This window comes from Capricornis sumatraensis, chromosome 6 (genome assembly GCF_032405125.1).
Source record: "Capricornis sumatraensis isolate serow.1 chromosome 6, serow.2, whole genome shotgun sequence".
Taxonomy (NCBI): domain Eukaryota; kingdom Metazoa; phylum Chordata; class Mammalia; order Artiodactyla; family Bovidae; genus Capricornis; species Capricornis sumatraensis.
In genome coordinates this window covers 118,044,159-118,071,765 of record NC_091074.1, presented here as the reverse complement: position 1 = coordinate 118,071,765, position 27,607 = coordinate 118,044,159, and positions in this window count along the sequence as shown.

The following is a 27,607-nucleotide window of genomic DNA, read 5'->3' as shown; positions in this document are numbered from 1 at the left end:
CATGCATCAGGTCCAGCATAGCTCATCAGAACTAGGAGGCCACATAGGATTTGGGAGCAAATTCTTCTAAGAGAAGGATAATAGCAACCCACTCCAGTATTCTTGCCTGGAGCATCCCATGGAGAGAGGAGCCCGGTAGGCTACAGTCCATGGGGTTGCAAAGAGTTGGACACGACTGAGCTAATTCACTTCACTTCACTCACTATACTGAGTTATGGGCTTTCCAGGTGGCTCAGTGAGGAAAGAAAGCGCCTGCAGTACAAGAGATGCAGGAGAAGTGGCTTCACTCCCTGGGTTTGGAAGATCCCCTGGAGGAGGGCAGGGGAACCCACTCCAGTATTCTTGCTGGAGAATCCCATGGACAGAGGAGCCTGGTGGGCTACAGTCCACATGGTTGCCGAGAGTCAGACACAGCTGAAGTGACTAGGCACGCAAGCAAGTACACTGAGCTATAACCCTGTGTCAGGCACTGTGTTAGGGCTTTATATGCATCTTACGATTTAATCCTCACAATAACATCGTGTGAGTTAGGTCCTATTATTATCCTCATTTTACTGAGGGGAAAATATAGGCATCTGAGGCTGATACAGCAGAAGGTGGCGCAACCACTGGACTGTGCAGCCTGAACGCTTAGCCTCCGATTCATGTCTCTGGAATCTGCAATCACATCAGGCAGCTGTTCAAAGATAAAAGATTCTGGGCTTGGGATCCCAACCATCTCTTCCTCTCTGTCAAGAGCTAAGGACTACCAGCTGGTCCGTAGAGGGTGGGTAAGTCGAGGGTGATACATGTGGTAGGCCTGGTTGTACAGCGTTTTAAATGCTAAGCTAAGAAACCCAGGTTCTTAGGAACCAAAGATATTGACTGAACAGGAAATGGCATGCAAGAGATCAAAGGTACAGAATGTGGCAATCAGGGGCTGGGAGGGGTGATAACTATGTACAAGAAGCTGCAGGAATAGCTCAGTGGGTATAAACCGAAGCTGCGATGGTGAAGATCGACTGGAGAGTCATTTCAGAATAGAACTGATAGGCCTTGGCAACCAGCTGGTATGGAAAGGGCTGCCTGATGTCACTAGTGATGAAATGCACATTCCCACAAGTCCAGCGATACACTGCCTCTAATCAAATACACTTTTAGCGATTGGTCTGTTTTTACTTAACATCCTCACTTGACTAAGAAATATGAATTGGCTCTACCTCTGAAGAAGCCCAGTTTCTTAGACTTCTCTGACTAATGAGACTGTTAGTGTTAAAAAATAAAATTATATATATAGGATGCCACACATATGCTTCTATCATATTAGGACTTCTGAGGTTAAATTATTTTTACTTCTATGTCATGGTAACATAATATTATAATTTTGTTTATTTAGGTTGATGTTCTACAAACTTATAAGTATTTTAGTGGCCAATTCAAGAAAGAGAAAAAAAGGTAAAATAAATGTGAAGACAGAGTTAAACAATCAAAAAGAGCAGAGGGTAAATTTTTGCCAGGCTTCTATTTGACCTGTTTTGTTAAACAGTGCTTATCAAATTGTTTATGCTGTATATCTGTATCCATACAGAGATGTATAGTTATTGCTTTTGTTTTGCTGTTATAGAAGGAATGAATGATTGATTGAAAATACTTTCTAGGATCAGATAATGAATTTAATTCCAAGTTCTCAGGTGGCTAGAGGGAAAAGGGAAATACGGCATAGTAGTTCATATAATGTTACTAAAGAAAAGACGTGTCTATGTGAATGAATAAGGTTTCGGTATGGAAAGGAATTCAGGGAGGAGTTTATTTTATTAGAACTTTACTTTTTTGCTGCTGGTTTGCTTTTTATTTTACTGTCGGAGTGTAATTGCTCTACAGTGTTGTGCTAGCTTTAATTTCTGCTGCGCAGCGAAGTGAGTCAGCCGCATGTACTCCTACGCCTCCTCCCGCTTGAGCCTCCCTCCCGCTCTCTATCCCGCCCCTCTGCGTCATCCCGGAGCACCGGGCTGAGCTTCCTGGGTACAGAGCCCCTTCCTGCTATTTTACACAGGAAAGTGGAAGTCACCCAGTCGTCTCCGACTCTTTGCGACCGCAGGAACTATACAGTCCATGGAATTCTCCAGGCCAGAATACTGGAGTGGGCAGCCGTTCCCTTCTCCAGGGGATCTTCCCAACCCAGGAATTGAGCCCAGGTCTCCCGCACTGCGGGTGCTTTCTTTACCAGCTGAGCCACAATGGAAGCCCAAGAACGCTGGAGTGGGTAGCCTATCCCTTCTCCAGGGGATCTTCCTGACCTGGGAATCGAACCGGGATCTCCTGCATTGCAGGTAGATTCTTTACCAACTGAGCTATGACGAGCTATGAGCTATGGCTATCCAAAGGAAGATCTCAGTGTTTCTATTTAGGTGGTGGTGGTGGTGAGGGGAGAGAGGAAACAGATGATGGAGAGATGGATAGGAACAGTGAGCACAGTGACTCAAGCCCACGTTACACGCTGTTGTTTCAGAGTTCCATCCTGATGGGGAGGGATTCAAATTCATCATCTTGTCTCAATTCCAATGAGAGTCTACCTAATTCTAAAGACTTGAGAAAGGCATTCATGACTACAGACATACATACTTTATCAACTGGGCTTCCCAGGTGGCACTGGTGATAATCCACCTGCCAGTGCAGGAGACATGAGAGACGCGGGTTGGATCCCTGGGTCGGGAAGGTCCGCTCCAGTATTCTTGCCTGGAGAATCCCATCAGCAGAGGAACCTGGAGGGCTGCAGTCCTTGGGGTCGCAGAGAGTCGGACACGACTGAAGCGATGGAGCACGCACAGATACTGTGTGAAGAAGAAATCCGATTAGATGCAGAAGAACATTTGACAAAATCCAACACCCACTGCTGATAGAAGCTCTCAAAGGCTAGCAAATGAGGGAAATGCCCTCAACTTGGTAAATAACACTTACAAAACTTTACAGAAGACCTAAATGAATGGTGAGACATACTGTTCTGTGAATGACCCAGCAAAGAGACTCAAATGCCAAGCTACAGATGGAGAGAAAATATTTGCCAACCACATATCCTACAGGAATATTTTCTCTAGAATATATAAGGACCTCTCAAAGTAAAACGGTTAAAACAAAACAACCCAATTAGAAAATGGGCAAAACACATAAATAGACATTTCACTGAAGAATGAAGATAAGCACATGCAAAAACATTCAGCAGCACTGTGAGGGAAACGCAGGCTGAGACCACAATGAGCTGTCCCCATACGCTCATCAGAGTACCTGAAATCAAACATAGAGATAACACCAAATACTGGCAAGGATGTGCAGAAACTAGATCACACGTACTTTGAGGGCAGGAATGAAAATTGTACAGCCACTTTGGCCTTCTCTTATAAAGTTAATCATGCCCTTACCAAGATCTACCAATTGATTTTAAATATTTATCTCGGAGAAATGTAAACTTAGTTTTACACAAAAACTTGTATATAAATGTTCATGGCATTTTTATTCTTAGTGTTATTAAATATTAATAATAGTTCAAACCTGGAAACAATTCAAATGTCCTTCAGCAGATGAATGATTACAAACAGAACAAAAAACCAAACAACAGGGCTCTGTTATTGCCGTATCACAGACTGCTATTCAGCATTGAAAAGAAAACACTACTGGTTCACAAAACATCTTGGATAGATCTCGAGGGAACTGTGCTCTGCAACAGAAGCCAATCTTGCAAGATTATATATTGCATGATTTTATTTATATTGTACAAACGGACAAAATTACAGCAGTGGAGAACAGATTCAAGGGTGCCAGGATTTAGAGAGAAGGGAGAAATGGGGGAGGGATGCAGGAATGGAGGAGGCTGGTTTCTTGGAGAGTTTGGAGAGTTTTCCTCTGACATTGGTGTATTCCACTGGTGATGGCAGTATTTCAGATTGGGGGGAAAAAAAAAAAAACAGTTCTGAACGCTACAGCTTTCAGGGACCATGAGGTCATGCAATAGAGGACAGACAGAAGGCAGAATGAAGGAAGGCTGAATAACCAGTAGGTGTGAACTTTAGAGCTTAAGGAAGGTACCTTAGAGCAAAATAACTCCAGTCATGTCTCCCATGTGATAAGAGGCAGACCATGTCTGATAAAGAAGAACAGTGTTTCCCAAATGACTGATCTCTACACAGTCATCAAGATATTGGCCCAACCTACATTCCACCTCTACTATCATACATGCAGTGTCTTTGTTCAGAGTGCCTTAGACCTAAGGAAATATATATTGCATACAATAAAAATTCTGTCTGTGTACTACCTAAAGCCATCTGATGCCCCATCAGTTGTACATATAATACACTTTGGGATAAAAGAGAGAGAGCGATTCAGAGAAAGGGCAAAGGGCATTGTGAGCAGAGGAAATAGCCTGAGCTAGAGCAGCAAGCATGAAGGGGCATGATGTGTTCAGAGCCAGGAGTGACTGGACCAGAGCGTGCTGGCAGCCTGGGAGGATAAAGGATGTGGTGGGCGACGGGGCTGGAAAAAAAGCTCAGGGGCGGATTGTGAAGAAAGGGCTGGCAAGAGTCAAAGTCCACCCCACTCCTTCTGTTGTCTTTCTCAGGCAAAGGACGGGACAAGGGTCCCAGGGACTGCGTGTTCTCATTTTCCCCCGGGGCTGCAGGAGTGTAAGCAGTCATGTGTATCCGTGTTAACACTACACGAGCAGAACCAATCCCCCAGTCCTCGCCAGCTGCACACCTCACCGCCTCCAGCCTCCACTGCAACCACAGGCCGATTTGCATCCAGGCAGGCTGTGTAAACAAGGCTGTTAGGGGAATGTAAACAACCACAGCCCGGACTGTGCTTCAGTAGTCTGGTCTGGGGAAATCAGAATTTCCAGCTACCTCCCATGCCAAGATGGAGCCTCTTAAGTGCTTTTACAGGGTTCTTCCCCTCTCCCTCCCAAGATGCTGATGCTAACCCTTGGTGCTGGATGGCTTCATCCTGCTCAGCCCCTCCTCCACTAGTGCCTTGACAACCAGATGCTAACTTGCTGAGCTGTCAAACAGAAATAAGCTCCATGCATACTGTTCCTGGGAGGGCTGGGCAGGCAAAAATGTAGGCTGTGCTCCCTGAATAGAACTTCCCCATCTACACATTGGCCTTCTCAAGCTCATGAACTGAATCTTCTTCTTCTTCTTTTTTTTTTTTTCTTACAAAATATACTTTATTTGAAGGCAATGGCACCCCACTCCAGTACTCTTGTCTGGAAAATCCCATGGACAGAGGAGCCTGGTAGGCTACAGTCCTTGGGGTCGCTGAGGGTCAGACACGACTGAGCGACTTCACTTTGACTTTTCACTTTCATGCATTGGAGAAGGAAATGGCAACCCACTCCAGTGTTCTTGCCTGGAGAATCCCAGGGACGGGGGAGCCTGGTGGGCTGCCGTCTATGGGGCTGCACAGAGTCAGACACGACTGAAGCGACTGAGCTTAGCTTATACTTTATTTATTTTAACTATATTTTCTTTTCATTGTTTTGTTTTAATTAGTTTTTATTGGAATAGAGCAGCTTTACAATGTTGTGTTAGTTTCTACTGTACAGCAAAGTGAACCAGCTCTCAGTTCAGTTCAGCTGCTCAGTCGTGTCGGACTCTTTGAGACCCCATGGACTGCAGCACACCAGGCTTCCCTGTCCTTCACAAACTTCTCGTGGAGTTTGCTCAAACTCATGTCCATTGGGTTGGTGATGCCAGCCAGCCATCTCATCCTCTGTTGCCCCCTTCTCCTGCCATCAGTCTTTCCCAGCATCGGGTCTTTGCCAATGAGTCAGATCTTCGCATCAGGTGGCCAAAGTATTGGAGTTTCAGCTTCAACATCAGTCCTTCCAAAGAATATTCGGGACTGATCTCCTTTAGGATGGACTGGTTGGATCGCCTTGCAGTCCAAGGGATTCTCAGCAGTCTTCTTCAACACCACAGTTCAAAAGCATCAATTCTTTGGCGCTCAGCCTTCTTTACAGTGCAACTCTCACATCCATACATGACCACTGGAAAAACCATAGCCTTGCCTAGACGGACCTTTTCCTGCAAAGTAATGTCTCTGCTTTTTTATATGCTGCCTAGGTTTGTCATAGCTTTTCTTCCCAGAAGCACGCGTCTTTTAACTTCATGGCTGCAGTCAGCATCTGCAGTGATTTTGGAGCCCGAGAAAATAACCAGCTGTCTGTACACATATATCCCGTCTTCTTTGGATTCCCTTCTTTTCGTGCTCAGGCACTTCAGTCGTGTCTGACTCTTTGCGACCCTTGGATTGCAGCCCGCCAGGCTCCTCTGTCCATAAGGTTCTCCAGGCAAGAGTACTGGAGTGGGTTGACCTGCCCTCCTCCAGGGGATCTTCCAAACCCAGGGATTGAACCGGCATCTCCTGTGTCTCCTTAATTACAGGTGGATTCTTTACCTCTGAGCCACTGAGGAAGCCCTTCCTTCCCTTTAGGTCCCCACTGGGCATGCAGTAGTGCTAGACAGCTTCTCATTTATCTTTTTTATACATGATACCGTATGTGTGACCTGTGTATGACGTACATGTGACATAGTATATATGTCTACCCCAACCTCCCAATTCATCCCCCCCCTTACTTGCTGTTCTTTCATATTTTTCACCGCATCTGTGTCTCTATTTCTGTTTTGCCAAAGAGATCTTTAAACTTCGCTCTGCAAAGTGGACAGGCCTGCAGACACTGAATCTCTTCTAAGTGTTTGTAGAGCTCTCTTCGCAGTCGGCTGTGGCCTCTGGCCTCTGCTCACGACACTCCATCTCTCCCTAGCCACACATCCATCACATAAGCCGTCTTCCTACTCTTTGAACACTTTGAGTTCACTCTCCCTCAGGGCCCTGCTCTAATTTCCCTGTCTGGAATATGCTCTCCCAGATAATTGACATGGCTGGCTCTTTCACCATTTGTACTTGGGTCCAATTATTACCTCTTTGAGCCTCTTCTCTGGGTCCCCAGGTCGAGAAACTTGCAGCCGTTTCTTTCACCTTGCCTTTCTTGATTTTCTGCATGACTCTTGTTATCGGAATCTGTCATGTCCATTCATTGTGTTACCGGTTTTATCTATCTTTCCCACTAAAAGTTAAGCTTCCTGAGAGCAGGAACTTTGCTTATTTGTTGCTCTGTCTTTACATCTAGGCCATACTGGCTGCCCAGGATAATGGTGTTGAAGGAATTGAGCTGGGAAGCAGATGGGACAAAAAAGAAGGCATTATCTTTTCACTGGGAAAACTTGCAGTCTAGATCAAGTCCTAAGAGTTACTCAAGTTGAATGAGGCGTGAGACCCTGCAGTGAGGAATGGGTGAAATCGTGCTTGTCTGAGCTTTAGGGTCGGGGCAGCACTTCTTCTGTCACAGTTTTTTTTGCATCTGAAGAAGGGGACCTGAGAGGGGAAGCAAAGGGACCTTCCTTAACAGTGGCGTTGCTCACAGTTAACGGGACGTGAGAACAGGAAGGAAAGAGATGGCGTAAATGGAAAAGGGCTCCTAAAAACAATGCTGCCTTGCCACAAGTGTGAGGTCAGAATCCCTCCAGTTTAGGGCTTTCACTTGTTGGACATTTGTTCTGTGGCAGCTACTGTGCTAAGCACGTTTTTATTCATTATCTCATTTAATCCTCACAATATCCCTGTGATGTATCAATAGGTATCATCATCGCCACCGTTGTCTTCATCAGCGTCACCACCACCATCATGATCACCATCCTCCACTGTAAAGGTACAATCATTTCTAAAATCCATTGTATTTACCACCATTCTACACTGCTTCTTCTGCCTACCGAGTCCTTCTACTCTAACTTGATAATTCTGTATCCCTGCTTTGACCATATCTCAAATTTTAAGCACACAAAAACAAAGATGTTTCAATCAAAGAAATTTATTTTAGGAGGAAGCACAAGGAGGAGGGATTAACCTTATTAACTTTAAGATGTCTTAGGGTGAAATGAATTGGGAGAGTAGCATTAACGTGTATGTACTACATGTTTAAAATGGGCTTCCCTAGTGGCTCAGCCGGTAAAGAATCCACCTGCAGTGTGGGAGACTGGGGTTCAATCCCTGGGTTAGGAAGATCCCCCGGAGAAGGGAACAGCTACCCACTCCAGTATTCTGGCCTGGAGAATTCCATGGACTGTATGGTCCATGGGCTCGCAGAGTCGGACACGACTGACCGACTTTCACTTCATTTCACTTCAGTCAGATCTATGCCTAAGACCTGTTGACAGTGACTGAGTCCCCTCCTTGTTCGCGAGTCCTGTGATCCACTGTGAATGCTGGCTACTGAGCCTGGATTCTCTGACCCAGCTTCAGTCTCTCCACTGTAAGCAGGGCAGGGACTTTGCATTGCCTTTGAGTCCTAGCTTGGCCCTCTATCCATTGTCCTAGGTTTCCTAAAGAAAAAATAATGCCAAGCAGTACAAATTCACGAGAGTGGCGCTGAATAATGAAGTGTGAATTCAGTGACATACAGGCGATGAGGCTTGCTATATAGTCTTCATTTTAACCAGCGATTCTGCTACAGTGTTATTCAGAGAAATGCAGTTTCTCTTGACATTCCTCACTATTTACCCCAAGCCCTTTTTAGCATAAAGGATCCCACAGCCTACCTGTGATTCAATAAATAAGCCTGAAAAGGGTCTATCGTATTCAGCAAACCTATTCTCTGAGGTGCTTTCCCCCCATAGAAAATAAAATGTGCGTTGTTGCACAGAAGTAAATTGGACCAGAAATCTTTCCGAATGTTGCCGTTTTTGTGTATGTCTTATGAACATCCATGTGTTTATCTCTAAGCTAGCTTGATGCACATTGTGCTGTGTTAGCTAAATGTTAAAGTCACCCCACAGTCACCTCAACAAGAGTGGTGATTTTGAGGCGACTTGAACTTAGCAGAAGCTTTATGTATCAGATCAGTGCTAAGGAGGCAGAGGAAGATCCATGCTTCTTGCCAAAGGGAGAAGAGTGGGTTTGTCAGACAGAGCTGCTCAACTTTCGAGGAACTGGTCTTCTGTTTTTACCATACCTCTGCTTCCCTCCCATCTACCCCCACCACCCCCGGCCAGGACCGATTAGCTCAACAGGAATTGATACCGAATATACAGGGACAGTGGATCTCTGAAAACCTACTCTCTTGTAGAAAGGATGAGAAAACTGAGGCCCAGAGAATGAAGTGACTTCCTGAAGGTCACATAGCTTCCCTCGAAGGAACTCCTCGAAGGAAGGACTCAGCACACGAGTTTTCCTTGCCCCTTGGTTTGTGTGCAAGTCTGACTCTGTATTTCTACTTACGAAGGGGCCAGAGGCAGCCCACCTTCCGAGAGGGGCACTGCTGATTACAGATGGACACCAAGTCAAGGCCAGACCTGAATCTGGGACAACACCCATTGTCGAAAGGGTAACAGTCAAGACGTTAGACTGGATTAAAAAGGGGGGGAGAAAGTAGTCATGATGCGTCTAATAAGGTCTTTCATGTCAAGCAACAGCCTTTGAGGAAGAAGACAAGCTTGAGAGGTCCAGAGTGAAATCCTTCCGTCTTCCTTCAGACAGAGAATGTGCAGGCTACAGGGTTGGTGGCGAGTGCCTCCCCGCGCCTTTCTGCCCTTCTGGCGCAAGAGCAGGAAATCGCTGTTGCATGAATAAAAAGACCGCGCCAGCACAGCAGCTTTGCTGGCGAGAGGAGCAGGTTGGAAGAGGGCACATAAACGTACTTGGTGGAGAAACTCTTCATTTCAGCCGTGTTTGTTTTGAAAATGTCGCAGTCGCAGGTCATGGAATTCATGAATAAAACGCCTTCCTTATTTTGACTCAAAAGGAATAAAGATTTATTACCATCCTAACCAGGGAAACAGTATTGACCCACTGGCTATTTGAGATTTTTAGCATTGTGGGCAAGAATATTTATTGCTTTTAATTACCATAAAGTAGTGAGGATCTTGTTTTTAATAGATTTTTTTCCCCATTACCCGGATCTTGGCTTGCAATTCTAGGTGTAGGAAAGAGGGGGAAAATCTTATATCAATGTTATGTAAAAATTCCCAGACAAAGATAATAAATTAAAAATGACCTAAGTTTGTTTTCAGTCTCTTTCCAGTTTCTTTTCAGTCCCTATGAATCAAAATAGATTGTGTATGTATATAGGTGTGTGTGTGTGTGTAGGGATGTTAACTGGCCACAATTGTAACATGACCTTCAGCAACCCAGTTAGTTTTTCTGAATCCCAAGCCCATAGACTGAAATAAGGATGAGAACACAAAGGGTATAAAGGTGGATTTTCAACCTGAGGAAAGTTCCTTCATCCCTCCAAATCTCAGTTTTATTATTTAAAAAATGGGGAGAACAATGATTAGTTTGCATGGCTATCAAAACGATGAAATGTGATAATGGATTTAAAAATCCCTAGCAGGGTTCTCAGCGTGTATCATCCATTAAGTGATAGATGGTTTGTTTCCTCTTTCTCTCTCTCTGTGTCTGTCTCAACACACATGCGCGTGTGGAGGGAGACAGACAGAGAGACAGAGACACACACAGAGAGAGGAGAGAAATATTCAGTTGACTCTAGGTCAACGTTTTGGGTTGTGGTATTTTCAAGAGTTCTTTAGTTGTTGGCTCAGACAGCTCAGATCTGTGTGTTTGAATCCACTTGTGGGTCTTCTGTGACCATAGGAAAGAGCTTCTAGAAATCGCAGACCATGAGCTAAGAGCCAGTAGTCTATCTGATTGTGGTGTAGGACGAGCTCTCTTTACTCCATGCTGCCGTCAGAGAAGGCAATGGCACCCCGCTCCAGTACTCCTGCCTGGAAAATCCCATGGATGGAGGAGCCTGGTGCGCTGCAGTCCATGGGGTCGCTAAGAGTCGGACATGACTGAGTGACTTCACTTTCATTTTCACTTTCACGCATTGGAGAAGGAAACGGCAATCCACTCCAGTGTTCTTGCCTGGAGAATCCCAGGGACGGGGGAGCCTGGTGGGCTGCCGTCTACGGGGTCGCACAGAGTCGGACACGACTGAAGCGACTCAGCAGCAGCAGCAGCCATTGAAAAACTGAGTCCTGGAAAGATGCTCCCCACCCCCCACCCCCCAAGAGAAGAACATGGTTAAGCTGTATAGACCCTTAAGCAATAGGTTTCACAGGGAGGGCTGTTGGACTCAATTTAAATACTGCTTCAGGCCTGCCTGCTCTCCCTTGCCTAAGAGACCATCTTTTTTTTCCATCATTCTCCAATTGTCTAACGTTGGGCAAGTTTCTAACCTTCCGAAGTCTTACTCATCTGTAAAATGGAAATAACAAGTGTATTTATGCATGGGATAATTGAGAGTTAAATAACCTGAATGAGGCTGATTTATCAATGTCTAACCCAGAGTGCATCAATGAATAGAAGCTGTCATATACAATCTCTGGATCATCATTTTCCTTTTCTGCTGGCAAATTCCAAAGAGAAGATGTCCCCAAACTGACCTTGCAAAGGCACACATTCTTTCGCACACCACTGCCCACAATTAAAGTAGTAAGTGTCGACCAGGTGACTATTTCCTAACTTGAGAACCCCTGGATTTTCTTGCTGCCTTACCAGCCTCCATGTGGCCGTGTTTTAGGAAGCATCCACAGTGTGTGATACATACACATTGAGAGCGAGAGAGTCAGTGGGTCTCCTTACATTGGAAGGAGAGTGAAGATGCTTTAGCTTTGTGAAGTTTTAAGGGGTGAAAACATCTCAGGAGATACAAAGCGTGCTGGTTGAAATAGTAATAATAAAGGGAAGATTTTCTAACAAACTACCGTACTGATTCACTGGTTGCCCTCAGCCATATGTGTCTTGGGCTAACCATTTTAAAGATAAGCTCAATATAACAGCAAGAATGGTATTGAAGGAGAGAGAGAGAAAGGCAAATTAGAGAATGAGGGGGCCCAGGCAGGAGAAATTAAAAAAAGAGATGAATGATGCAGAATCCAGGGAGAGAGAAAACAGAAGAGAGAAAGAGGAGGACTTGCCTGGTGGTCCGGCGGGTAAGACTTTGCCTCTCCTGATGTGGAGCTAGGATCCCACGTGCTTCTTGGCCACAAAACCAAAACATAAAACAGAAGCAATATTGTCACACATTCAACAAAGATTTTAAAGACAGTCCACAGCAGAAAAATCTTTAAAACATATTAAAGAAAGAGAGAGAGGAAGGGGTAAGCAGGAGAGACAGGAGGGTACTATTAGGGACAGGGAGAGGGCAACGCAGCCAGTAAGAAGGCTGCTGGGCTGGGAACCGAAGGAAGAATGCGCAGAGAAGAAAGAGAGGAACGTTGCAGTGTTGCTTCCGTTTTATCTCTTGGGTACGGGGACCAGGACTTGTTGCCAGGTTGGCTTCTGCAGTACTTGGGTCTGCAGCTTGTCTGGTCCATGTTGATTCCTAACTTAAACTGCGATTTTTCAAAGCAAGGGGGTCCAGCTGTGCTCTGCTCCCGTGCCAGCTCCCCCTGTACCTGCTGGGCTGACAATGATGCTCTCTGCAGGCTGGAACGGGCGAGAGGCACTTCTTTCTCCTTGCCTAACAACTCGCTCTGGGGAATGCTGCTCCTTGGTCTTGCCTTTCAATTCTTTGTGAAGAAAGAAAATAATAAGGGAGAAGATGAATTGAGATTCTTTTATATTTTTACTGAAAATGACCATAGACGAGAAACGTTTCCAAGTCAATGGGTCTCTTGTGGGGCTTTACAATCCCTCTGCACCAGCAATCAACCCAACAGGACGCCTCCTCTTTTATCTCAGGGACCCCTTCAGAGATTGGCATGGTGCCTTTTTTTTTTGCAATGGTGACAAACAGGTGTGTGCTAAATGTATGGGCCCACTTGCCTGCTACCCCTTTCTGGCTCACTAGAGATCAGCAGAGTGAGCTGGTACATTTTGTAGAACTTTAACTTGCATGGACCTGAGCAAGCATCTAACCTGATGACAGATGAGGAGCCTGACACTCTGAGAAGCAAAGGGATTTGCTCCAAGTCACACAGTTGGCTGGGAGCAGAGCTACGGTACCCGCTAGCCCAGGGCTCATTTTTGGCCCGTGTCTCTCTCCTTTGAACCTTGCTGGTCATCTGTATAGCCAAAGTAAGAAAAATTCCTTCCATTAATGCAGTTCTATCTCACTTACAAATTGGATATTTTTTCCCTGTGAGTTAAATGTGTTTAAAGTGTATTTAATAATACCTAAATGCAACTTCTCTTCCTACAGAAGCTATTACTCACATTACTTACTGACCATTACAGAAAGTCTTTCAGAGGATTTTCTAATCTCTCCTCCAAACAAATGTACATGCAAACACGTTTTTTTCTGTGCCAATCCTGTTCTTAGTGAGATGTGCCCACCAATATTGTCACGCGATAGTAGTGGTTATTAAAGGTCATGTTTGTGACATGCTCCTATCATAGACTCATTTTTATCTTCACAATACCCATTTAAGGGATAAAGAAATGAGCACAGAATTTTCGAGCCTTAGCCAAGAATGGGATGGTTTATTGAAACAGAGCTTAGAAAAGACTAGAGGGGACATGACTATCAATTTGGAAGCTGGTCAGAGTACTGGGGTTTTGGAAATCAGGTTGATCTGATTTCAAATCCTCTGCTGGCATGCATTAGCTTTGTGAATTTGGTCAAGTTTCTAAGCTCCAGTTTTCTCATCTATGGAATGGGGACAATAAAGACATGGGCTACATATAGTTGTTGCAAGAATTAAAGGCTTCCTCTACAGAGTCCCTAGCACACAGTAGGTGAGTAACATCTCAACTGTTATTATTCAGTATAGTCTGCTCTCCCCACTCTAATACTGACAGATTCTCTGAATTTCTCCACTGCATCTTAGATGTGTAGGCGAGACTGCACTCCTGTACTTGCAGAGGAAATGTGTTTTTACATTTGATAACAGTTCACCTGCCATTCTGTTCTGCAGAGCACGAACCCGTCCACTTCTCGGTTTAGAAACGGTCGCTGCTGATCCATGCCTTTGCCTCATCACTTGTTTAATCCCATTTCCCCTGCAGGGAATGAATTTTCTGCCAGATAGTCTCCTTTATAAAAAGCTGTTATATTTGTGATTTTTTAATTTTTATGTTTCAGCAAGTTGGGCTCTCTCTTGTAAAGAAACAGAAAACATCAGCATCTCTGCTTCGTCCTGAGCACAGTCGGGGCACCAAAAATAGTCCAAGGATAAGCTGAAGTGCTTCCTTTCTCATGGAGGAATGCAGATGGGGGCTTCTCCTGGGTCCTCGGGACCTCTGAGCATCAGGAAAGTTGCCGGGTCAGGAGGATGCTTGCTAGACAGGACACCAAGAGCCTGGGTGCTTGGGATGGACGCCATCTGAAATTTAACGTTTGACCTTGGAAGGAAGGAAGGCTCTTCCTGTAGGGCTTCAGTTTTCTCATTTATTAAATAAGGAAGGTGAATTTTAGCTCTTGCATTTTATTCCTATCACTGAAATGCTGTCAAGACCCAGAGGAATCAATTTTAATGATTAAATTCTAGGGACTGTATTGCCCGTGGGAGAGATAATTGGGGAACACGGTCAGTGCCTCTCAAATCAATTCACACGATGACCCCCAACTCTGCCTAATTGTCAAGAAAGGTCCTTCCGCCGATCTGTGAACAGACTGAATCATAAATGAGACATGTCCTAATCCAGAGGTGCATATTAAGCAGAGATATTTGGACCACAATTGCACACGGACAATATAGTAAAAGCCAGCTCACCTGCCATTCCATAACCCAAACCCCTTATTACCTGCCAAGAATGCATTTACCCTTGTCTACATTCTGCTTTTATAGAAAAATGAAAAGAAAAAAAAAAGTTACAAGTCAACAAGCTGATAACCTGGATTTATCTTGAGAACATAGATTCCACGATATGCCCTGGGGTCAGCGTGGATTTAACTCAATTCGAAATACCTTCTGTAGCCACTTCTACGATACAGTGGTGCTATGGCATAGAATAAAGGGGCCGCAGCATTCTAGAGTCTATTCTCACACACACACACACACACACACACTAGCATAGAAATATTAATAAGGATGACTTTCAGATCATTTCTTTTTAAAATTATACATTTCACATGCACTTTCTTCTTTCGGTTGCTTGTTTTTCTTCCTATTTCTACTGTAAAGATAAATATACATATTTGTTAAGTGAGAAGAACTGAAGTCTTGATCTGACAGACGCATTTATTTTCGAGAGCCTTATAGCAACTCCCTGAAGCACAAAAGGCACTATTATCTTGGGTGTACCGGAAAGAAAAAAAAAAAAAAAAACAGAAAAGTAATTGTTAGCGGTAAGCTGCTCAGCATTTAATCGACTGCATTTAATCGTTGTGGTGATCATGTGAAGTGGGCGTTTTATCTCCGCTTCACAGATGAGGTGACTGAGTCTCAAAGCAGTTAAGGTAGAGACTCGGGCTCATGGGAGCACGGTTCACACTCAGGATCACTGGGTTCTACAAACCCGTGTTCTCACCTTCTTTCTAATCTGCCTGTTCACTTGTTCAGGGTTTCAATCCAGCATCACAACAGAGCTGCAGCAGAGCCCCCGAACTCTGCAGCCCTCCACCCCCACTACTTTAACATCCTTCGTTCTCTTTCTCTGTTGAGACAGGTTGAGTACCACGTGTTTGAAAATCAGAGTCACGTGTCATGCTTTGCATTTCTCTATTAACCAGAACTTTGTATCTCCTAGCTATTCTCGAAAACAGAGTTTACATCTAATTTTGTACAAACCAATAAGGGCAAAGGAAAACTGCAAGTGAATTATTATGGAGAGTGTTGGGCCTTCTGGTATATCACGGTGATTGAGAAGCGGAAAGATCTGAGTAGAAAAGGTCTTGGGTGAAAGTCAGTGATATGTTCAGTTTTCAAAGGAAAGCCTCCTTCTCTTTCTGGGATAATGGAGCAGAGAGGAGGTGGGGGCTTTTACACCCTTTCCCCAGGTCCCAAATCCCACTCACCGTCCCTCCCACCTTCCTCACGCCTCCCTCCCATTGCCGTCTCCCATGTGTAAAGCTCCTTTCAGCCAGTGCCTCTGCTTGAGTCCCCCGTTCTCCAGAGCTTTCAGATTCTTTTCTTTCCATCAACCCTCTCCACATCCCTGCCCTCCGCCCCCACACATCCACACACGCAGCCACACTGAAGAACCCCTTGACCTTAAATTATACATTCTCTCCTCAGGGAAGCCCTTCCAGTCTCCAGGCTGAGCCAGACCATCCTGGCCCATGTCCTCAACTGGCTTCTTCTCTTCTCTCTAGCACTTGTCATAATGGTTATTATTTTATTGTGTCTTCAGCTATTCATATGATTTCTCCACTAAGCTGTAAGCCATAGGGAGACTAGGACCACATCTTTCTTCCTCAAAGTATCCTTTGTGTCAGGCATGGGGCTTAGTATACAGTGGCTGTTTATGCACGAGGGTCACATTTATGCTTCTGTTTGCAAGGATCATCATTTCATTGGTATTGATTATAAGGGAGAGGGCATCAACACATCTCTTGAGTAAAATGCAGGATATGAGGGATTTATTTGTTGACGGAATGAAAAAACAGTCAGGGCTATGTGGCTTTACTTTGACTTTGGTTCATTCCACCCCAGAATACAGAGGTCATCTGACCTGTCTCCATCACCCCATCTTCCCTCCCCTTTGTGCCTTCTCTTCCAATACACATACCACCAGTTCCAAGACCCTGGGTGTGGCTTCAGCTTTAGATAGCCTAAAGCCTAAGGATTACAATACAAAAACAAAATCAGTTTTCTGATTTTATCCACTGGTTTTTCTTCTCTCTGCTCAACCCATAATTTTCTCCTTTGCTCAGTCATTATTAACAAGGTATCTGGCCTACAGAGGAGAAAATGTATAATTAAAAAGAACAATGCTGTTATTAAATGCTTGGACTGGCCATTGGGTTAATTTGTACCTAGGTAGCAAATAAACCCAATAGGTCATGCCTACAGAAAAGTGATGCATTTTGAGGTGATGCAAACATTTACAAAAATACCTCTAAAAGATAGCATATTCCCCGATTCAATCATTGTTTCTCCTGTTCTATTTTTTCCCTTTGCAAAAAGAAAATGTTTTAGAAACATTTTTACCTTCCTAACAGCCAAAAGGTTGTTAAGCCGCTTCACACATCTTTCCCTCTGGGGTGTTCATATCCACCAAAGTTAATGGATGGAAAATTAATGTTTCTCTCCAAATGTTTCCACAATCACAAAGCAAATAGTTGATTCTGCCAAGATGAGAGTGTAAATCTGGCCTCAGGAAAAGGCTTCCGTTACCATTACCCACATCATTTAGCCCAAATCCAGAGACTGGCCTAATTACCATGATGGTTCAGGAAATGTGGATTTAGGTGCCTCAGAGGCAGTGTGGAGAATAAAACTGACCACGTCCCCTGATCAACTGTCCACCTCTGTGTTGTTTTTATGCCAGGGAGACTTGGTTTCCCTCACATATAACACAGTTTGTTTTTTATGTGGTGCTTTCCAAATATTGTGACTTAAGTCAACACAAGTTGAAATATTTTCTAAGCAAGTAAAATGGTTTAATTATAAATCAGTTTCCAGGAACTAGATTGCAGCTAAAGCCCATATGTCCACAGAATGGATGGAGTGTTACCAACTTATGCATGAGGGGCTCATTTATGCTTCTGTTTTCAAGGATCATCATTTAATTGGTGTTGATTACAAGGGAGAGGACATCAACACATCTCTTGAGAAAAATGCAAGATATGAGGGGTCAAATTTGCAAACAGATCCTCATTGCACGTACTTACAGAAAAGCCACTATTGTTGTTTAGTTGCTAAGTCGTGTCTGACTCTTTTGCGACCCCATGAACTACAGCCCACCAGGCTCCTTTGTCCATGGAATTCTCCAGGCAAGAATGCTGGAGTAGGTTTCCATACCTTCCTCCAGGGGATCTTCCTGACACAGGGATTGAACCTGCATCTCCTGCGTTGGCAAGCTGATTCTTCACTGCTGAGTCACCAGGGAAGCCCATAGTCACACAAAATTTGTGATTTTGTGTGTGATTATTCAAGTGTAATAAGAATTTCTGTGGCAGGGTTGTTTTGGTCTCACAAAACTCCAACCAAATACCACCAAGGAATAATGAGGAAGAAAGTAACTAATTTAATGGAACTTATTAAGGACCAGATGCTGTAGCAAATGATTTATGTGAAGCAGGTTATTTAAGCCCTCACATCAACTCACAGAAGGTAGGTAACTGTTAATTATTTCTATGTCACAGCTGAAGAAACGGAAGCACAGAGAGGCTGAATGACTTGACCAAGGCCACATGGCTAATTAGTGGCAGATGTAGGATCAAATCCTAGCATGCTGTTTTTTTGAACCTATCTTCTAAACATAGGCTACATTGTTGGAAAAGCAAAACATTTCCTAGTGCTGTCTTGAACTCTGGCTCTCTTTCCTAGGGATAGTTTTGGACCACCTAAAAGGAGCCCAAAGGCGTGGTGCTCCCCATCTGGACTCCACAGTAAGCCCAGCATAGAGTTCTCTGACTCCTCAACCACGGCTGCATTGTGTCTGCCCATCCCTGTTACATGCATCCCCTAAACGGAAGGTATTGCTGGACCAAGATGAGGCAGGATAAAGGAAAAGACCTATCCAGAGACCTTTAGGTTCCATGGAATACATAGCTGAGAATATCTCCGCAGAGTGTTTCAGAGCTTCTTACACGTTTCTAGATGTCTTGTGCTGTCTGTCTTTGTCCAATCGGCCCTGCCTCTTAAGTCTTTGTTGCCTGTACCAAAGCAGGAAAGGAAAGATGTTGGCTAAGCCTTTATCCCAGGGATAACTGATTTTCTTTTTTCCCTCTTCTTCCTTCTCCAACTGCAAACACAGCCCTGCACCTGCTCAATGGTTCCTTCTACCTTTCTTAATGACTTCAGATACAGCAGCTAGGGTCCTCATATCTGTGGCTATGGATAGAACTTTGGAAACTGAGGAGGACTGGTTCCAGGACCCCCATGGATATAAAAATTCATGGAAGTCCAAGCCCCTTATATCAAATGGCTTGGTACATTCTGCCCTCTGTATCTGAGCATTCTGCATCTGCAGAACAACTGAGCACAATGGAATTCACGGATGCGGAACCTGGAGATACAGAACCGCTAGATACAGAGGGCCGACTCTACTTGAAAAATACAGGCTGAACAGAATCCTAGAGGATTTTAATGGTTTTATTTCTTCCTCTGTAGAACCAGACTGTGGGTCCCAGTCTAAGTATGTCTCAAGAGACATTCTTTGACCAAGATCTTATAAATTAAACTCTTCCAGTCCCTTTCTCCAATTTAATCTTCCTCAGGACAAAATACTGTCATGTTCCTCAAGACAAAAAGATGGGAGTGGAGAGGGAAAATGATTAGGAGGGTTGGGATAATGAGGTCAATAACTTTTTCCTTCTATTGTATGCAATGACATTTCAAAAATAAAAACAATAATAAGACTGTTCATGCTAATCAAAGCAATTCATTCCTTACCTAGATTTCATTTCCCACAGGAGACAGCACACACGCTTCCCTTTTACCACATTATCATTGTCCACCAGGATTGCATCTGGCTCCAAGGTCGAGGAACATGCCTATTTAATGGAAGAAGTTTATTCAATTAGCTGGGAAGGAAAGGAGCAGAGGGAAGATTCTGGTATACAGTAAGTCCCCTACATACAAACGAATGCCATCCAGAGAGTATGTTTGTAAGTCCAATTTGTTTATAAGTTCAACAGAGTTAGCCTAGGTACCCAACTAACACAATTGGCTGTATATCATTGCTCTTATTCTTGCTTCCAGCCAGCCTGGGCTTGAAATAAAGAGACTGTTCTACTGTACTGTATACAGTACTATACAGTAAAGCTCACAGAATCACTTGTAGAGGATGCATGCACGTGACAATGGATGCCAGACATTTGAACTAGCTAATGTGATTGGATATGTGAACGCATGTTTGAATTTTTGAAAGTTTGCAACTTGAAGGTTCATACGTAGGGGACTTGCTGCATATATATGACCAATCTGGGCCAGAACCATCCTGACCTGAGAAGAGTAGCAGTTCAAAGTCCATCCCTCAAGTTATTAGACCCCCGTATAAACAGAGTTCATCATGCAAAATGGTGGGCTGGATGAAGCACAAGATTGCCGGGAGAAATATCAATAACCTCAGATATGCAGATAACACCACCCTTATGGCAGAAAGCAAAAAGGAACTCAAGAGCCTCTTGATGAAGGTGAAAAAGCTGGCTTAAAACTTAACATTCCAAAGACCAGGATCACGGCATCCAGTCCCATCACTTCATGGCAAATAGAAGGAGAAAAAATGGAAACAGTGACAGACTTCATTTTCTTTGGCACCAAAATCACTGTGGGTGGTGTCTGCAGCCATGAAATTAAAAGATTCTTGCTCCTTGGAAGAAAAGTTATGACAAGCCTAGACTGCTTATTAAAGGCAGAGATATCACTTTGCAAACAAATGTCCATCTAGTCAAAGCTATGGTTTTCACATGTATGACTCATGATGTGAGAGTTGGACCGTAAAGAAGGCTGAGAGCCAAAGAATTGATGTTTTTGAACTGTGGTGTTGGAGAAGACTCTTGAGAGTCCCTTAGACTACAAGGAGATCAAACCAGTCCATCGTAACCCTGAATATTCACTGGAAGGACTGATGCTGAAGCTGAAGCTCCAATACTTTGGCCATCTGATGTGGAGAGCTGACACATTAGAAAAGACCCTGATGCTGGGAAAGATTGAAGGCAGGAGGAGAAGGGGACAACAGGGGATGACATGGTTGGATGGCATCACTGACTCACTGGACATGAGTTTGATATGACCGAGCAGAGTCAGGTATGACCAAGCAACTGCACAGCAAGTAACTAACATGGGTATTTATAGGAACATGGATGTTATACCTCAAATGCTTCTTCATCATTGAGACCATTTCTTGATTGCAAGAGTTTATCTCTGATGAGATGGTATAAACAAATGTGAAGAGAATGGACAGAATAGTCATGTTATGCCAAGTATTTATTGAATGCTTACAATGCAAAGGCATCGTGTTATATAGAGTGTATATGTGGAAACGATGACTTCATGCTTTCTGTTTTTCAAAAACATAGTGTTCAGTTGAGAATATGCATAATGATCATAAATATGAAGTAAAAAAAGTAAAACATATTAAGTGGCATGTTAAAAACCTAAGTAAATCACTTTGGAAATTCTGAATAAAAAAGAGGTCTTATGTAGTGAAATAATTCTGCACATGGTAACGAAGGAGGTAGTTTTTGCATTGGGACTTGGAACATGGATTTGGAGATGTGAAGGGCATCCCTGGTTTTAAGAAAACAAACAAACACAACAAAAGCAGCATGAATGAAGCCTGGTGTTGGGAAACGCAAAGTCTAGGCTAGTATTTATTAATATTTTAGTTTCAATGAGATAGAATAGGACAGGAGGTTGGAAGTGTCAACTGGGGCCGGTCAGCTAGTAATTAAGGTAAGGAATTTGAATGTCGTTTGGCAGTCAGGGAGACCAGAATAAACTATTGGAGGAACAGTATGAAAAGACCAGTTTGGCAAAACTGCTTAATATGGCTTAGAATACAAGGACCAGAAACAGGTCCTTGTTGGAATGGGAGAGGGAGGAAGCTGGTATTTGTGGAAGCCTTACTCTGGACTAAGAGCTTGGGTAATCATGTTGCTATGCGCGTTCATTTCATTTTTATCACAAACCTATGACATCTTTCACTCCCACCCCATTTCTACCTCTGGGAAAATTCTGATGCCGTCAGAATTCATACAGTCGTAGTCATTCTACGAGGTTGAAACTCACATTAGGGGTTTCTGTCTTAAGTTCCCTCTGCTGCACTGGTTTACTGCAAGAGAACAGGTGAAAGGACCTGAGCTCTGAAACAGGGCAGAGACACTAAGGTGGGCACACGGAAGTTCTTCCGTGAGACAGTGATGCTCCCTGGCCTTGGAGCTGGATACAACTGCCAGTGAATGATGATAATGTGGTAAAGCATGTGTGCTTTCTGTCCCTATGGGAAATGAAATCTAGGTCATTGATGAGCTGTTTTGGTTAACATGGACAGTCTCATTATGATCTCACATGAAACAGACTTGACATTTGTTTGGATCTAAGAGAATTGATGTTTTTAAACTGTGGTGTTGGAGAAGACTCTTGAGAATCCCTTGGACTGCAAGGAGATCCAACCAGCCCATCCTAAAGGAGATCAGTCCTGGGTGTTCTTTGGAGGGAATGATGCTAAAGCTGAAACTCCAGTACTTTGGCCACCTCATGCAGAGAGTTGACTCATTGGAAAAGACCCTGATGCTGGGAGCGATTGGGGGCAGGAGGAGAAGGGGACGACAGAGGATGAGATGGCTGGATGGCATCACCGACTCGATGGATGTGAGTCTGAGTGAACTCTTGGAGTTGGTGATGGACAGGAAGGCCTGGCATGCTGCGATTCATGGGGTCGAAGAGAGTCAGACATGACTGAGTGACTGAACTGAACTGAACTGAGCTGAAGAGAAGAAAGTAAAAAAAAAAACTTTTAGCCACTAAAAAGAGTTTATTCAAAAGAAGAAAGTTCAAGTGTCATCAAGTACAAATATAATAAATAAGTGAGGAACAGAGGAAGATGTGCAGGTTTTTAAGGGACAAGGAGAGGCTTCTTCTCAGACATATTTGTAGTATCAGTCAAGTAGCTGGAAGTGACCCAGCAGGTTGTTGGAAATCTAACAGAGGTGCTTAGAAGGATGGTCAAAGGTAGAAAAGGAGATTTCAGAGTCATCAGCACAGAGGTTATGATGGAAATCATGGAACTGCTTTGCGAAGAAGAGAGTACTCAGAAGGAGAAAAGTAATGAAAATAACATGCTTTGGAGAAGGCAGTGAACGTAAGAGGTTAAAATAAATAAGTAAAGTAAAAGTAAATTAGTCACTCAGTTGTGTGGGACTCTTTGTGACCCCATGGACTGTAACCCACCAAGTTCCTCTGTCCATGGAATTCTCCAGGCAAGAATATTAGAGTGGGTAGCCATTCCCTTCTCCAGGGTATCTTCCTGAACCCGGGATCGAACGCTGGAACTCCTGCTTTATAGTCAAGATTCTTTACCATCGGAGCCACCAGGGAAGCCCCAGATAAGTGAAGGAATGGAAAAAGATGAGGCAGAAGTTGGAGTGGAAGGAAGGAGTGCAGACCAACAAGATATATTGTGGCTGTGGGAGAATAAAGCTAAAGGGAAAAATTCTGCTATAAGGAATGTAATTGTTAGTGTCAAAATTTCAGAGAAGTCACAAAATTTGAAGACTCAGAAAATGATTTTTGTTGTTGCAACTAGATGACTGTTGAAGGAGATTTTCAGTGTTTGATCACATCATGTAGAAATCCAGGTATTTGGTGAATAAATGCAATAAAATACTTTAAAAACGTTTTATTAAAAATCACTAATTGCTGAGCATGAATATGAGAAGTATGTCATGTAATGGACTTCAAATACTAGCCAAATTTCTATTGGAAGAGGACAGCATTGCATTCATTTTCAGACATTCCTGATGGAAGGCCAGCTGTTGTCCATGGTGCTAAAAGAGTCATCTGGCATTATAATATTGCAGCAACATGACCAGTATAGTTGGAGTGAATTAGGTGTTTCATTACATACCTCTATTTGAGGGATTTATTTTTCACTGCAATGAGATTTTTCATATATATTTCCCATCTGGAAGGTTTTTTCAAACTCCCCAATGGTTAACATCTAGAAAGCAATTGCTTTTTTTTTTCATTTTTTCCTAAAGAAACCCCTTGAAACATGAGTATAAGAAACCAAGGTAAGGGAAAAACAGAAAGGGGAAGACGTGCTGAAAAGGTTATACAAGTCTTTCTTCTTTCAAAATATCCAAAATCATAGACTGTCTACTGAATTCTACTCTTCCCAGTAGTGCTTTCAAAGTTAAAAAAAAAAATAACTTAAGCTAAATGGAATCTGGGTATTCTACTGATGTTCATAATTTAAAAATAAAATACAGAAAATATAAAATAGTTGTTATGACTCATCAAACTATCAAAATGGCTGCTAATGGAGCCAGTCGTACTTTTTGCATGTTCCTTTATAAAATACATTTTTTAATTTCTAGAAAAACAGGCAATGCAGTAATATTATTCCCATACCATTCCTGATGAAGCCAACACAGCTACTATTCAAAGTTAGGTAGGGTGTACTGGGGATGGTGGTCAACAAACCTGTGAGTTTGGGGTTGAATAAATAGACAGTTTTTTTTCTTCTAGTCAAAAATTTTCTAGTTCAGAAATTGGACTGACTGAAAGACCAAGTTAGTTGGCAAACAAAATGTTCAACTCTCATCATGAAATTGCTAACAGCAAAATGTAGACGGTAAGCCCATGATGTGTTCATGATGGAAGAAGAATGACAAATAGATTTCACTATGAAAAGTTGGAAGGTGTATTTTTGATTTATTCAGGAACAGAGAAGTCTAACAAGGAATGCAATAGACACTCAAGATACTGAGATCTGAAGGAAGTGGTTCTCAGGGGAAGAAGACCTCACTTTGCACAAAGATGTGGTCTATCAGATGTCACTGGAAGAACTTTGTTTTTGCTGTGTTAGTCTCTCAGTCGTGTCTGAATTTTTGCGAGCCCTTGGACTGGAGCCCACCAGGCTCCTCTGTCCATGGAGTTCTCCAGGCAAGAGTACTGGAGTGGGTTTCTGAAGATATCCTTCTCCAGGGGATCTTCTTGACCCAGGGATAGAATCCAGGTCTCCTGCATCACAGACAGATTCTTTAGACTCGGGAAGCCCCTTTAGACCCAGGGAGCTCAGCACTTGCATTTCACACAATAAGATTAAACGGAAGGTGTTGCAAGATTCTGAAGTCAAGATATGCTCACGGCTCCTGAAGAGCAAGTCCAAGCAGTTACACCCATTTTGGGCCCAGCCTTAGCCCCAGGGCATCCAGGATACATTGGTGGCTCTGCTCCTTCACTTTGAAGGAGCCTCTCTGTTTTCTGTGTATTAAGTGAAGCACCTCTTCTTCCAATGGAAGGAGTGGTCCCTTGTAGAAGATGAACCCTGTTGTTCCACCCTGCCCTAGCTCATGGTTGTTTCTTAAAATTTTGTGATTATCTGAGTAGTCTATTTAACCATCAGGGTGCCCAGCAGTTGAGGGTGTGCCAAGTCCTGACAGTGTCTCAAAAGGGGATCCCACTGAGCACCAAGAGTCAGGTTGGTTGAAAGCTGGATCCTCAGGAAGAGTTGTTAAAGTGTGTAAACACATACAATGCGGAGGGACCCAGGAGCATGAGCCGCACTAGTCCAACAGAATTGGATGGCCTACAGGCGGCCCCTGGTAGAAGTCCAAAAGCCAGGGCCTCAGACATAAACTGGGGCCTGATATAAACACCACATAGGCCCCAGGCCCTGTAACTCCCTGCACAGAAGTCACACCAGGCCCCCCAGTAAACCCAGGCCCACACCTCAACCTGGGGGCCAGCTGCCTCCCTCCCGCCCCACGTAAACCCCAGGGCCCAGTAGAGGATCTTAAGAGTGAAATCTTCCCAGACAAACCCCGCCCCCAGACGTAAACCTGGGGTCCAGTCGTAAACGTCCCCGCCGTAACGCTGCAGACGTAAATCCAGGGTCCAGTCGTAAACCCGTCCAGTGGCAAGCAGCCCTGTGGTAAACCCTCCAGGAGTTTACTCGGCTGATGGAAACCTGGGTCTCAGGGTAACCTGAACCCCAAACGCCCACTGAGCTCGCCAGCTCTGCTCCCCAGAGCCATGACGGAGCCCGGCAGGCGCTAGAGTCCATCCTGCGCCTCACGCCTCGGGCCACGCCTGGCCCTCAGATGACTGCACCTGGCGGAGGAGCCGCGGACCAGACGCCCGCTGGAACGCTGGGTGTGCGTGAGCTGTACATGCTGGAGGCGACCCTTGAGTGTGGGTTTTCCTCCGGGTGGGGCTCCTGCTCACTAGGGGCAACGGCGAGGTGGCTCTCTCCTGCCCCTGGGTGGTTAGTCCAGGCACCTGGAGTCCTTGGGCAGGTCTGGGCTGGTCCCCAGGGCCGTGAGCTCAGGCTCTCCTGCAGGGGAAGGCTGCACCTGGGACACCACACGCGGTGCCTCGCAGACCCTGGGTCTCACGTGAGCAGGAGGGGTCGGCTGTGCAGCGCTGATTGGGGTGGGTCTGGGGTGCTGGGCAGGAGGTGGACGCTGGGCTCCTCTTGCTCTGGTTGCTCGGATTCCTTCTCTGCCCTGGCTTTACAGAGGGATAAGAAATACTAAAGGGGGCCATGCCTGGCAGGTGGTTGTGGATGGACAGCAGTGGGCAGTGTCAGGGCAGGAAGGATGGTCCCATGAGGAAGAGTTGGCCTTAAGGTCAGCTTTATGATAAGATATGCCATAGTTTTATCATGTGAAAACTATCGTGTGGTAGAAAATCATCCTATTAGGAATCTCATTCTGAAGCTCTTTAGCGTATCCAAAGAATAGTTTTGATCCAGATTTCTGATGCCCCTGACCACTTTTCTGCACATTGGAGATGGAGCACTGGCTGTGTAAGAGGGACCACTGGCATTTTAGCTAGTGCTGAGTGGAGTTTGGGATGTCCTTTTGAAAGCGTTCATCTCAGATTAGGACTTGAACCCATGTGCCAGAACTGGAACCCAGCCAAAACCTTGCTTAGTATTCTAATCCATGTGGCTCTGGCTTGAACCCAGCCAAAACCCATGGTCTTCCAATTGAGATCACATCTGGTTTCAGGACCTAAACTCAGGCACTTGATATCTCATGGCAGGTAGAATTCAGTGAGAGACAAAGTGATAGGTGAGAAGTGGATTTATTTAGAAAGTAACCCACTCCAAAGACAGAGTATGGGCCATCTCAGAGGGCTAAATGCAGCCTTGGGGTAAACACACTCCAGAGTGTGGGCTGGACCCAGAAGGTGAGAGCAGCCTTGAAATGTGGTGTGGTTAGCTCTTAGGGAGAAGGCAATGGCAACCCACTCCAGTACTCTTGCCTGGAAAATCCCATGGACAGAGGAGCCTGGTAGGCTGCAGTCCATGGGGTCGCTAAGAGTCGGGCTCGAGTGAGCGACATCACTTTCACTAGTTCTTATGGGGTGGGTAATTTCATAAGCTAAAGAGTGGGAGGATTATTCTAATTATTTGGGGGCAGGGCAGAGATTTCCAGGAATTGGGTCACCACTCACTTTTTGGCCTTGATGGTCATCTTGGAACTGTTGTGTCTCCTTTGAATGTAACATTTAGCTTGCTGATGTGTTGCAGTGAGCCCACACTGAGGATTCAAGTCTAGTTGAAGTTGACTTGTCTGCCATCTTGGACCCATTTCTTTCTAGTCACTTTATGTTGCGTCCTTGGGCTATGTCATTCTTTCAAAGGTTGTGCCCTGCCCTTTTCCCTCCTGGTTCACTTTGCTCTATCTGCAGCAGGAATGCTGTTCATAATAGTGGTGACTAAGTTATTTGGGTGGTTTGGACCAGCCACTGGGCTTGGTGCAAACATTCCCTTTAAGATGCTGTCTTACATT